Below are 14,100 nucleotides of genomic sequence, written 5' to 3'. Positions count from 1 at the left end.
AAATAACTTGCTACAAGGTGTGATAAGGAATATTAATAAATGCAATCCAGTTTAATGAAAACTATAAAAACTGTCACTCTGGCATTTCATATATGTCTCGATAAGTCACTGAAAGGACATAAACTATATTGTTCATTGCGATTAATTTTGGATTTTTTTTTTTTTTGTCGCAGTATTTCGTTAAGTTTTCTGAAGTTAAAGGAAAAAAGAAAACTAAATGTAATGCTGTTGCAATATACTTACCCAAAAAGTTGTTTTGGAGTTTATTATTTAATTAAATACTTTAAGAGGATATTAAAAAATTTACAACTTAAAAGTCAAAAAATATTTTAAAAACCTCCAAAAAAACCCCCAACAAAAATCTACCACAAAACCCCCAAAGAAGCAAACAAAAACATGGACCAGCAAATAACATTAAACCCATTGTAACTTAAACTGGCTTGCCACCAATGTACATTATTAATGAAAAGATAGTGGAAAGCTTTTAATGTTTAAATTATAGGTAAGGATCTATAATGAATTTGTAGGAATTCATGATTTTTATTTGCATAATTTAGCAGCAGCATATCAAACACGTTAATAAACAATTAAAGTAAATATGCTGTAATCGCAGATACAGGGACTAATATTCAAGCTAATGAAAAATAATCCATCTTCTGTAGAATTTTTTCATTAAAGGTATACAGGCTTAAATGACGCTTTTAGACTAACTAGAGCTCAGTAAGTTCTTACATATATTAGCTTATATATGATATATGTTTGCATTCAAAGTCTAAACCTGCTGGACTATGCTTGTCATCCTTTTAATTTCTTTAATTGGAATTGAAAACTGATGATTTCATGTTCTACTTCTGGTCATAACATATGTCTGATCCTGACCAATCTGTCAGACAACTAGAAGAGTATAAGAACTTTTCATCCTTGAATGGTCTGCTTAAAAGCCATGCAAAGTCTATTTTAAAATCTACTGTCCTGCTATAAAATTGGTCCTAAGCCAGAAGGTAAATATGATGAGTTGACAAAGTTATTGTTACACCCTCCCCATAGACCACTCAGAAATTTTGTAGTGCAAAGTGAACTGATACATATGATAATAACATTGTTAGTAATAGCACACAGCCTTTGCCCTGAGTTTGCCAAACTGAGACTTATCATTCTTCCTTTGGAGCTTTAGTTTCACTTTGCTTATCTCTATGGCTTTTTTTTTTCCTTTTTTTTTTTTTTTTTCCTAATGACAAGCTGTTGGAGATCTGAGGGCTACAAGCCCCAGCAAATACCAGTTAAAAAAAAAAAGCTGAGGCAAGCCAGTCTTGGGGTAGGAAAACAAGTTTGTAAGATACATAACGTGTACAGTAAATTCAGATGCAACAGGAACCTACAAAAGTATATTAGAAAACATAGAACAGTAACTCGAATTGAATCCTAAGGTGAGGAAGAAGAAATCACCAACATCACAATCTTCCTGGTATGGAATTTCAGATTCTTGTAAGTTGCTGCACAACCACAAGAAAACTGAAGCTGTCACCCCAAGGACCAAGGAACCAAAAGAATTGTTGAACATAGCACCTGAGAAACAGATACTTAATAGAATATTCATGTGTGTCTGACTAGTGTTAGAAGTAAGGCCAGTATGATTAGACTGTAACAGTAGGATTTTTTTTCCTATAATATTTAGATCTGGACTAAAAATGATTCATTTATTGTGTTGTCAAGATTTCTGTTATACCAGCAATATATCATTGGCTTTACCTCTAATATGTTTCCTTTTTGCCCACAACAAGATTTTGTACATAGTACTCCAGCACTTCTGAAACATTTACAGCACATTATTGAAACTCCAAGGCTGAGTGAACCTCAGAAAACTGAACCTATCTTTCCAATGAGTATGTTTTCTGAGTTATATTTATCTAGTAGCTCCATGTCTTAATCACCAAAAAAGCCTTTCAGGTGTTCCCATGATTGCACCCCTGGCTGAAAAAGATTATCAAGGAGAAAAGAAAATAACTTTATACTATCACATCACCATTCACAAAAGGTTTTAACAATGGATTGCTCTAACCCAGGATGAAAAATTACCTGCTCTGAATGCAGTAAAAGTGAGTATAGGGATAAAAACTCCATTAATGCATACCCCAGCTTCTGAAGTTGCATTTAAAACCTGAAAATAACTCTCATCCAGGAATTCAGAAAACATCAGGGCTGGTGAATCTGACCAGATGCACTCCTGTTTTTTAAAAAAAAAGCTTTCTCCTATCCCTAATGGTAAAATATTGGGGCTTGTATGAGGTGCTGATGGGATGTTGGAAGGGGGAGGCTAAATGATTGTTTCTAAGTTATTATGATTATTGTTATCTTTTTTTTTTTCTAATTAATTCATTGTTTCTTTTGCTGACAGCTTAGATTGTGACTCTTGATTTCACCTTGATTCATCTCATCCAGAAATTAAAGAAGCTAGCCATAGGGACCAATACATATGGTATCCTCCCACTCTGCCACTTCTAAAATTTAGCTAGGAGTTTTAGGAGCAGTGCTGATGCTTTTGCCTTTCCCTCTGGCTTTCTTAATTGCTCTTCCCTCTTGTGCTACACAGTGAATAATAACACATGACCTTTTACTTGCTACTGCTTCGACATTGTGTTTAGTGAAGGTTCTCCCAATTATGCAGACTTCTGCAGACAGATTGCAGTGCTGACATTTCTATGGAATACCATAACTTCTGCAACATTTTTGTTTCCAAAGGGAAAAAAACCCAAATAGAGTGAACTTTTTTCCTCCCTCCATTTTATTTTAAAGCACTTTTTATCATTTAATCCAGCAAAACCAGAGAGGCATTAATCTGATAACTTTGCAGTGCAATATCAAGAATTTTATCAGAAAGATTTGAAGCATATCCAAATTTAAGCTCAAGGACAGGGATAGTAATTCAGAGAACTGTCATTTGCTGCTGCAGGCTATGGCTTTGTTTGCCTGACACCTTCTCAGTGCTTTTATTACCATACGGCTAAGTTGTGTTCCCAGCATGAGCTGACATCTTTCCAGTTCATTGATTTCAGTACTGTATCTGAACACGTTCATTCAACAAAAATAATCCCTGGACTCTACAGTTCTTCCTTACAATTTGATTAAATCACAATAGAGGAGCAACTGACCTGAGGGATAGTATTGATGCTAAAATTAAGTACAATAAGATATTTAAATGCTTTTTTTGTTTTTCTAAAACATTGGGTGCTGAAAAAAACTAACAACCATATAACTCAAATTATTCTTACGTAGCATGACAACATGAAGAAAATATTAAGATTAATGTGACAGCAAAAATTGCTTTAAGTAAAATGCTAAACAGGATATTTGTGATAACAAGTAAGGTGTGTCATAATAAAATTTAAAAAATAAAATTCATGAAGTGGATAGCAATCAAGAAGAATCAGTTTTTGTCTATATGTAAATTCTATGTGTCATAGAACCTAAGCATGTGAAGGAATGCACATTAGTTATGCTTGTATTTTTATATATTCAGATTGACTTTCTTTGTCACAGTCACAGATTATACTTTCAGCTTTTTCATAACCAAAGAGAAAACTACTTAATAACACATGATTTTCTTCTGAACATGAGTCTACATAATTTTTAGCACACATATGTTTGGTTAATATTTCAGTTGTTTACTTTCTGGACTAAGGTTGTAATCAATTGTAGCATGTGAAATGCAATCAGCTCAAGGTTACTGGGAAGAAAAAACCCAAGCAGAATGTTTTGTAACACCTTCAATATGATCCCCCACAACATCCTTCTCTCTGGAGACATATGGATTTGATGAGTGGACTGCTGGATGAGAAACTGGCTGAATGTCCAGACAGAGATCAGAGACAAATGATGTAGCTCAAGGGTTACCCATGGGATGAGCAATGTTTAATGTCTTCATCAATGACATAGACAGTGGGATTGAGATCGCTTTCAGCTAATTTTTGGACATCAAGTTGAAGTGATGCAGTTGACACAGCTAAGGGATGAGATGCACTCTGAGGGACCTGGATAGCTTGAGAAGGGGGCCTACAGGATCTTCATGAAGTTTAGCAAAGCCAAGTGCAATGTGTTGTACCTGAACTAGGGCAAGGTTCAATATAAATACAGGCTGTGAGATGAATGGATTGAGAGCAGGTTTTGAGAGTGCTGGTGAATGAGAGGCTGCACTTGACCCTGCAACGTGTTCTTGCAACCCAGAAAGCCAATCATATCCTGGACTGCATCAAAAGCAAGGTGGCCAGCAGGGTGAGGAGATTTTGCTCCTCTGTTTTCATGAGACTCCATCTGGAGTGCTGCATCCAGCTCCAGGGTTCTCAGCACAGGACAGCAGGTCCAGAAGCCACAAAAATGATCAGAGATGGAATAACACTCCTATGAGGCCAGGCTGAGATAGGTGGGGTTTTCAGCCTGAAGAGAAGGGTCAGGGAGATATTAATGCAAACTTCCCACTTACAGGGAGCTTTTAAGAAAGATGTGGGCAGAGTTTTAGTAGGTCTGGTTGAGATAGGAGTTGTAATCGTTCTAAGCTAAAAGAGAGGGGATTCTGACCAGAATTAAGGAAGAAATCTTTTATGGCAAGGATGGTGAAACACTGGAACAGGTTGCTGAAAGTGGAGGAAGATGTCACATCCCTGGGAGTGTCTAAGGTCAGGATGGACAGGATTCTGAGAAACCTGGTCCAGTGGAAGATGCCTGTGCTCACTTCAAGGGGATTGGGGTAAATTACCTTCAAAAGCCCTTCCACCAGTGGAACTTATTCTGTGATTCTACTGATCTTTTATTCTATGATCCTATGTTTCTCTGATTCTGTGATTCTTTACTATTCTGAATGACAAAAAGTTGAGGGCAACGTGCATGTTATCAGTAGACTTCTACAGCTGGTTAAGTCACAATCTCAAAACACAAAATTTCCTTAGAAAAACTGGGACACCTAATTTTCAGACATTATACTTTCATAAGCAAATTCTTATAATTATTCTCAAGAATCTTCTGAATCAACACTGTAGGCTCCTTAACATTACCGCATGAATGATTAAATCAGCTAAGGAGGCACTACCATTATCATTTACTGATTTTTGTGGGATTTTTCTGCAGTGGTCATCACCACATGTACAAGTTTCAAAAAAATCCTGAGAGTTAAACTTAATGTTTTCCCTGTAAGAGAAAAAGTATTAAAACTTTTTAAGTTTTATAAGTTTATAAAAGTAATAAAACTTTTAGTATTGAAGTACATAACAAATATAATAACTATTAGAGAGAAACATGGAACATACTTTAACTCAGAATGTGTAGCTGCTCTATAGCTGGTATTATTAAGGAAAAAAAAAACAAAAGAAAAAACTAAACAACAACAGCAAAACCACTCCCACAAAAAAACTCCTATCATAGCATTGAAAAAGAAGGTTCAAATAAAAGAAATTTAAATACAATTTAAATAAAAAAAGTACATATCATAAAAATGTATTGCTGCAGTTTAAATATAGATATACCATAAATTAGTGAAACAGAATGTTTTTTTTTTTTTTTGCTTGTCAACAGCACTGTTTAACAAATTTACCTTTACCTCCAAGTACTAAAGAACTACTCAGACAATCATCATAGAGAGTATAAAGAGGTTTAAGAGGAGAAAAGTACATTGTATCACCTAATAAAATTTCATTTTGGTTCTTTTTCACTTTAATCAAAGCCCCGCCGAGATTTCAATTTGACAAAAAGGCAGCTGTGAGAGATTCTATAAAATGAAGACAGTTTATTTACAATAATCCAAGATACAAACAACTGTTAGCAGAACATCATTAATTACAACCCTACTGTCTGTTGTAAAAAAAGCAAACCAACAACACAATAATAAACTCTGAAAAGATTGGAGGTTTTGTTTCGTTAAAATGACCAGGGCATCCCAGGTTGAATCTCCAGTGCCTCATGATGCATGAATCATGCATTATGACTCTTTAGCCATTAACTACCATGGGCATTTATTTTTCTCTAAACAGCATATTCTTTATGCCCTCTAAATGTAGAAAATACATATATTATATATTAAATTGCTTTTAAGTCATCAGAACATTATTTTCACAAGTAAGAAACATGTCAGGTAGAAAACCTTACAGTTGCTTCAGATTCTATATAGCAGAGGTTTGAAGATCTTAGATACAACCCAAGCATTTGTTAGATGACCCTGGAATTAAAATACTGACATATTCTTCCTCTGCAGTAAGACAACATATGTCATTATTACAAGTCTTATATAGCAAAAGCCATCAGAAGTATATAAATTTGATTAAAGTTTTTGTGTTTTGAGTCCTTATTTATCAATTATCCCTGTGAGGAATCATTCTATATGTTCTGCAAAATAAAACAAATATATAACTTAATTGAGGAATATCTTTTATTTTAGCTAGAATTCTAATTTAATTTAGAATTTGATTTCCATGTTAAGAATGCCGGTTATATTGTCCCATTGGATTAATTTAATTGGAAATTAAGTGAATTTTAGGGAGAAAAAGTCCACAGTACCATTTATTCACTACACCCTCTCTCTCTTTAGCATGATGAGCAGATAGCTAAAGTAATAGGTAGTTTAACATATTTCTATTCATTGCAAATATATTGGTGTGTGGGAAAGAGAGTCAATCCCCTTTCAAAATATATTTGGTAGTGTATTTCAGCCACCTTAATTAAAATGGCAGAGCTCATATCCTTTTCGAAATACAGTCTACTGTGAGGTAGCTGTTTGATGAATATCAAACTATGCAACCACGTTTTAAATTTTTCAGCTGGAGAACACATGAGTGAATCAACTTATACAGCAATTTTACAAGGGAACACTTAGCCTTTCCTAGAAACTTTAATTTTTCCATCTGTTAGCATTTGTCATGATGTCAGGCGAGACTAGGACATGAGGCATCTATTGCTTTTTTAGTATGCAAATATCCACTTTCTCTGTAATGTTTTTATCTCTTCATATTGTGTGTATAGTGATAAAGCAGGTTTGAAATGTTACAACCAGAAAACAGCTGGGCAGGCTGCACAGCACTGTCAGATGTGTGCGTGTGTGTGTGTGTTTCTTCACCACTCCCTCTACAGGTAACCTCTGATACAAACACACATCCACCTCTGCCAGTACATAATTTACTCATTTTTATCTGTCTGTTGAGATCTGCTGGTTCTGTTCCACTTGCCATGTCAGAATTACACTTGATTGGTGCTGGCCCTGGGTCTCTAGTAGAGATGAGACAAGTCACAACTGGGATTGCCATATAGATCTGGAGTAAGTCAGGGCATCAGAGCTGGCTTACCTCCTGTTGGGTTCTGCTCTGCTCAAGACCCCTGGGGTCTGTGAGAAGAGAGGAGCAGGTCCCCACTGCACAACAAAGGAAGGCACCTGACCCCCTTTTCTCGTGGTCCAACATGACAGGAGAAGAAGCGTATTATTTCTCATGCTGTTAACTACCTGGGGGATTGCTGAACTCCTTTTCTCACATGGCTCTGTCTAGATCAATTACTCATATGTCCATGACCTCAATTTTAGAAACCACCTACTGATTTGCTCTGTGACCTACTCACCTGCCAGAAAGGTGAAAGGTGGGAGCATGACTCCAGGCTGCACCCTCTCCTTAAGGGATATTGGGACTAAGAAGCCACTGATGGCATGGGGAACAGTTTCAATGCTCCTTCTATGTGGCCTGATACTTCCAAAAGTGCCCCCCCCAGAGCTGCAGAGATGGGGGTGGAAAGAAAGGAAAAGGGAAAACAAACAGATGAAAAGGCTCAGCAAACAGATGAGTATGTGTTAGATGCTGTGACACTAATTACAAATTGATATTTGGGTTGGGAGGGTGGGGGGGATTAGAGCAACCAAAAAAATATATGATATTTATTAAACATCAGCCACCTGAATAAATATATCCAAATAAGGATGGCACTTCAAAACTCGGGACAAAAAAAAAAAAGTGTAAGGAATCATACAATTTTTGAGATTTTGCAATACAATTTGAGGAAAGTATTTTAGTGTAGAAGCCTCACTAATAGGTTATGTTTCACAGCACACGCTCCATTTGAGATGGCCACAGTACACAGAGTACCATCATACAATAGCAGAAAGCTTTAAGCATCCCCAGACATAACACCACACCACTTCAGAAGGCTTCAAGTACGAGCCCTACTTGTTCTTTAGACAAACCTTTTATATTCTTTGTCTTACATTCTTTACACTCTGTGCCTTCTGTTGTTTTTCATGATTGGCCAGTGCACCTCAGCATTCCATGTCTCATGGTTTTCAATGCTGTTCTGCTTTTCACAGCTGTAACCCATTAGGGATGAGGCTCAGCAGCAGCCCCACTCCCAATTACCACCAACTGTGTACCTACAGTTATTAATGTCTTGTACTTTTTTTTTTCTGTTGGGATTTTTGAGTAAAGCAGGTAATGATCTTGATCTTCATGCATCACCAAGGCAGAATCAGTACTGGTAGGAAAAAGTATAAAAATTATAAAGGAAATGTAGGGGGACACAGTATGGGTAAATGAAGGTGGTATAGAAGGTAATCTTATCCCCCAAAGAATTGCAGCCGGACCAATTACTAAAGATTAGAAGCAGGCCTGATCTTAACAGGCCACACCTGTAGCCAATAAGAACAAGTGGTATAAAAGGGTGGATTGGTGGGATCTGGCGTCAGATGGATGCTGCAAGGGCCAGGAACTGTCAGTGCTTAGAGGAGCTGCTTGTGAGAAACATTGAGGTATGAAGCTCTGGAGATGTGAAATCCTTGCACTGTAATGATGTTAGAACTTGTGCTATCTAAGACAACAAGGAAAGAAGAAGTTTGGAAATCTCAAACACGCATCATGATGAGTCCGGGTTACGCATAAAGAAATGTAATTCTTGAGAGAATTATGTCATGTAAAACTAGAATACAAATTAAATACGACAAATTTCAAGAAGCATTTGGACAATGCTGTGAGGCACATGGATGTTCTAGGGCTATGCTGTGCAGGACTGAGTTATACTCAATGCCCCTTCTAGGTCCCTTCTAACACAGACTTCTGATTATTCTGAGCAGGACACACTATCTGCAAAATAGGTTATTTCCTCACTATTATTCCCCTTGATGCCATAGTGTATCAAAGTCCATATCATCCTTCAAAACTAGTCACAATCTTTCCTTAGAGCAGTCTTTAACAAATACTCTTAATCACAAGTAAGGAGATTTTCCTAGAGAACAGATGTGATAAAACAATTTTGATACTAAGACTTTATGTACTATCCTTTATACACCTTCAAATATTTCTGGCAATTACCAACTCAGCATTATCAATCTGAAAACAGCAAAGGAATATTTGATAAAGCTTTTAATAAATAATTTTTCAGCAATTAAATGTCCTTAATAGCCAAGGGAAAAATTCCAGTAGTGAAAAGAAAGAGAATTTTTGTATTGGGCTTACATGACAAGGTTTTGGTAGCAGTTGACTACAGAGGTGGCTGCTGTGATAATCTGCTGGAAGCTTCTCCTGTGTCCAATGGAGGTGATGCCAGCTGGCTTCAGGACAGACCTGCTGCTGGCTAAAGACAAGCCAATCAGAAACAGTGGTATCGCCTCTGGGGCAACATACTAAAGAAGAGAAGAAAATTCTTGTGCAGAAAAAAAATAGAGACGAGAGGAGCGAGAATGTGTGAGAGACCGAGGGAAAACAGCCAGGCAAGACAGCAAGACCATTAAAGAAGGGGAGGACATTTTACATGCTGCAAAACAGTTTGCTGGAAGCCCTGCAGCCTGTGGTAAAGCAGCTGTGTCCCTGAAGCCCATGGAGCATCATGGTGGAGGACAGATCCACCTGCAGTGGAGGAGGAGCCCATGCTGGAGCAGGTTTTCTGGACTTGTGAATCTGTCCCTGAAGGTCTGCACCCTGTGGAAGACTTGAGCAGTTCATGAAAAACTGTATCCTGTGAGAAGGAGTCATGTTGGAGAAGTTCACGGAGAACTGCCTCTGTGGGAGAGACCACACATTGAAGCAGCAGAAGAGGAGGTGTCCTCTCTCTGAGGAGAAAGTAGAAGCAGTGACAGCATGTGATGAAGTGACCGCAATCCCATTCCCTGTCCTGTTGTGCTGATGGCAGGGGAAGGAGGTAGAGAATTGAGAATAAAATTAAGTTTATGGGGAGGGAGGAGTTGGAGGCAAGGTGTTTTAAGGCTTAGTTTTACTTCTTATAATCCTACTCAGATTTGACTGGTAATAAATTAAACTAATTTCCCCAATAAGTCCATTTTTCCCATGATGGTAACTGGTGAGCAATCTTTCCCTGTCCTTTTCTCTACTCACACATCATCTCCCCTGCCCATTTGAGACTGTGGAGTGATTGAGTGGCTTTTTTTGGCACCTGCTGTCCAGTCAGCACCAAGCCACCACAATACTGTAAGGCAGACGTGGCATTACTTCAGTACCATTCCAGGTTTCAATATAACAGGGTTGGCTGGAAGTTTTTGAGTGCCACAGGTTGCATCCAGAAAATTATCATATGATTTTGGAGTGAAATGCATTATTCATGCTGAACTTCTCATAAGACAGAGACAGTTGCAGTTCCTGCCAGTCTTGGCTCCTAAACCTCAGATTTCTGGGCTTCTGTCTCTTTTCTCATTTGCCTTCTGTATTGCTGTGCCACTGGACGAGAAAACCCTTAGGCTTATGTCTGATCTGTGAATTCAGAGTCTGTATTTTCAACCTCATCTTTATTTTTAAACCATCTCTTTTACTTTTGTCGGTATCTCTCTTGCAGAAAAAAAATTAAATCTCATTTTTCATTCCAAGATGTCTTTGAATTCTTTCAGAATTCTAGATTGTCTCTTTCCTGGAACAGCTATTCTTGTTTCAAAAGCATCTCAGGTCATGAGTTTTAATATTGATGATATCTTGACAACCCCTTACAGGAGACAGCTAAGTAGAGATCTGTGAATCTCTATGTCCACTGTAATTTACAGCATTACTTCTTGAACTGGTATATGGCTGTCCCAGCCAATGATAACAATTTTGAAGTGGCAACAAATCTTAGTGGTTTTATACATTGGTTTTATACTTATATCTGACTTTCTGCAGCATTAAAGATAGTATATAAATAGGACTCTTCTTTGGGGAATCCCAACCAAAAACTGTAGCTGAAAACTTTTCAATTCAAAATATTGCAAATACAGCTACACAGCAATGCAGAATATTGCAAATATTGTTCACAGGCAAAGAGGAAGCAGATATCACATATAAGTAAACACAAGAAATTGTTAGCTCAAAATAAATATTGCCAGAGAAAAAGAAATAAAAGCAGTGCAGATAAAATTACAACATGTGTACTCCTTATTTTGTCTCTTTTTCCTGGTGTTATTCTCTAATTCCCCTATTGTTCTGAATGATGAGTTGTCTTGCTTCAGTTGTGATGGTGGGTGGCTGGGAGTTGTTGGATGAGTTGTCAGCATTTGTGAATTCTTCTCCTGGTGAAATATGATGTTCATGTTGATGTTTTCTACATCCTTATTGTAGGAGGTACTTGGATCATTTTTTATATTTTTCTTACAGTCTTTTACACTTTTCTCTTTCTTCCTTGGTATGCAGGTCCATGTTGTATCCAAATACCTTTTATGTATATTACATAAAATTTCTTAGTTCTTTTTGTTACCCATAGCACAGGTTTTGCCTAGATCCAGGTCTGCATTTTTTAAACTGACCATTAAAGAGTTGTTTAATGCTGCAGGGTCTTCATTGCTGATCCTGTGCCTGATCTCTTCCTGTGTGTATTCTCTGCACTTCATTGCATGTCTATTCTCAAAACCTTTGCTTTTGTAACAGGCCTGTGTTTCACCACTCTTATCATTATTTTCTTATCACAAATATGGAATTCTCATAGGCTACCTGCTTGTTACAGATATCTGTATATAACAATGATTCTATCACACAAGGAAAAACAAAGGCAAACCAAATTAGTGCTAGGTGTCTGGTGAATTAGAAAAAATAGTCACAGCTGAACCAAGTAAAGCAAAACCACAGGAATGTGATGAAGGTACCTTCATCTTGAGGTCTTGGAAACTACATACAAAGCATAAAACCAGATACTATCAATTCCAATTGTCCTTGTCCTATGGGGCTACTTGGTTACAATGACTAGAGAAAAGCTTTGCATTTGAAATTAAACCTATTCAGGTTTAATAATCAATAAACCTGATTATGACAGAAAGAAAAAAATTGTGCTTCTGACTATATCTTTGAAAAAAAAAATAATGCTGTGTACTATTTATGCAGAAATTGAACAGTTTTCACTGAGTAAGACGTACATCTTATAAGACTTCAAAAGTTCTGAAATATCATCAACTGTAGGAAATAAAATTTCTTCCCATAAACTTTTAAGGTTGAGTCTTGCCTACTCTCCTGTTCTTATTGGAACATCTTTTTTGGTTTTGTTTTTTGACTGTTTATTGCTTCCCTTCTTTCTTAAAAAACCTGAAAGAGTTTTTACTCCTGATAGTGACCACTGCACTTTACTCTATGAAGTCAAAGAGGAGAATGAGGGTGAGGGGAAATTATAAGGTGGCAATGCTTCATGCATAATGAGGATAGTGTGAATCCTTTGGTAGACCAGAAAAAAAAAAAAAGTTGTGGCAAAGAACTTCTACTTAGAATGCACACACCTCACAAGAAATTGCATGGAGACTAAATTCATGAATAGTTTTATTAATAGAGTCCATATTTTGGCATTTATAGGCCTACTACAATATCATTACCAGAGAACAGTGCATCCCAAAATACAGAACCAGTCTCAGTCAGCAGTGAGACAGTTCTATTCATTATCAATTCTAGGCAGCAAAGAGCTTGTGTTTATCTGTATGCATTTCTTCTCCTCCAGCAGAGTTTACTTAAGTCACAGTGGGTACTTCCCTGACAAGCTAAAGCTGTTATTATGATTTTTGTTGTGCTGTAACTCCCATAGCTTGTAGAAATGTATGACAGGAGACTTACTGACTTGTTTGTGGTTTACAGTGTGTTTTCTGTGTGACTGATCTTCTGTTTAAAAACATGTGATTGGTCACCTTGTCTTTGAAACTGCTTTACAAAGCAGAGGCAATCTTGTGGAAGAAGGGATAAAGGGCATGCTCTGGGTTCAACTGGATTTATTTCAGAGTACCCTGATCCTGTAGTATCTCAACTGAGATTCCTGATATGAATGGGGAAGTTGCAGCCAACAAGCACCACACCAAAATCCACAGTTTAGAAGAGATAGGAAAACTAAGAATTGAAAGGTTGGCTTTGTTTTCTTAGACCTACTAATCAGTGCAAAAAGTGGGAATCATGGGAATTGTCTTTTTCCGTGATGATCCAGTGGGCAGAGCAGAAATCACTTTCAGAACTCTTTTATGTTTTATCAGAGCAAGTCTGTTTAAAAGACTGACTTGTAGCAGTTTTTCTCTTTGTCTTGTAATTAAATACAGTTTAGGAAATTGGAAACTTTTGCTGTCTTTGTTATGCTCATTTAAAGTTAAAGCAGTTCTTTTTCAAAGATTTTAACTGTCTTGAACTCCTGACTAAAAAAACAGAAACAAAACCAAAGCCAAAACAAAATCAACCAACCAAACAACTAAGATGCTTTAATTTAAAAACTGTCAAGAGAAAATCTTTTCATATTTTATATTCCCTCATAATGTGTCTGATAATTAGATGAGTTTTGCTACCTATTGTCTGTCATTCTATTTTTGCATGTCATTTTGTTTATATACTGAGTTCTTTCAGTAGTTCCTTTGTTATTTTGGTTTCCTTTGCCATTGTATTTTATTTGTTTTCACTTCTCCCTAGTTTTAGTTTAATTTTTATTTCAATCTATTCATTGCATATGATAATTTGTTTTGGCCTTTGAAAACTGCATTGTAAATCAACTCTTTTGTTTTATGACTCTTTTCTTTTTAGTGTCAATTATCTCTTTTTTTATTTGTCATACAAACACTTATGATTTCATAATTAGAGATGAATTTATTAATGTCAATACTATTTAATGTGGTCTGATTTTTTGTAGAAATAGGTAATTTGGGGTTTGTTTTTCTTTAGT

The sequence above is a fragment of the Serinus canaria genome, chromosome 2 (assembly GCF_022539315.1).
Source record: "Serinus canaria isolate serCan28SL12 chromosome 2, serCan2020, whole genome shotgun sequence".
Lineage (NCBI taxonomy): Eukaryota > Metazoa > Chordata > Aves > Passeriformes > Fringillidae > Serinus > Serinus canaria.
This window is presented reverse-complemented; position numbering follows the sequence as displayed.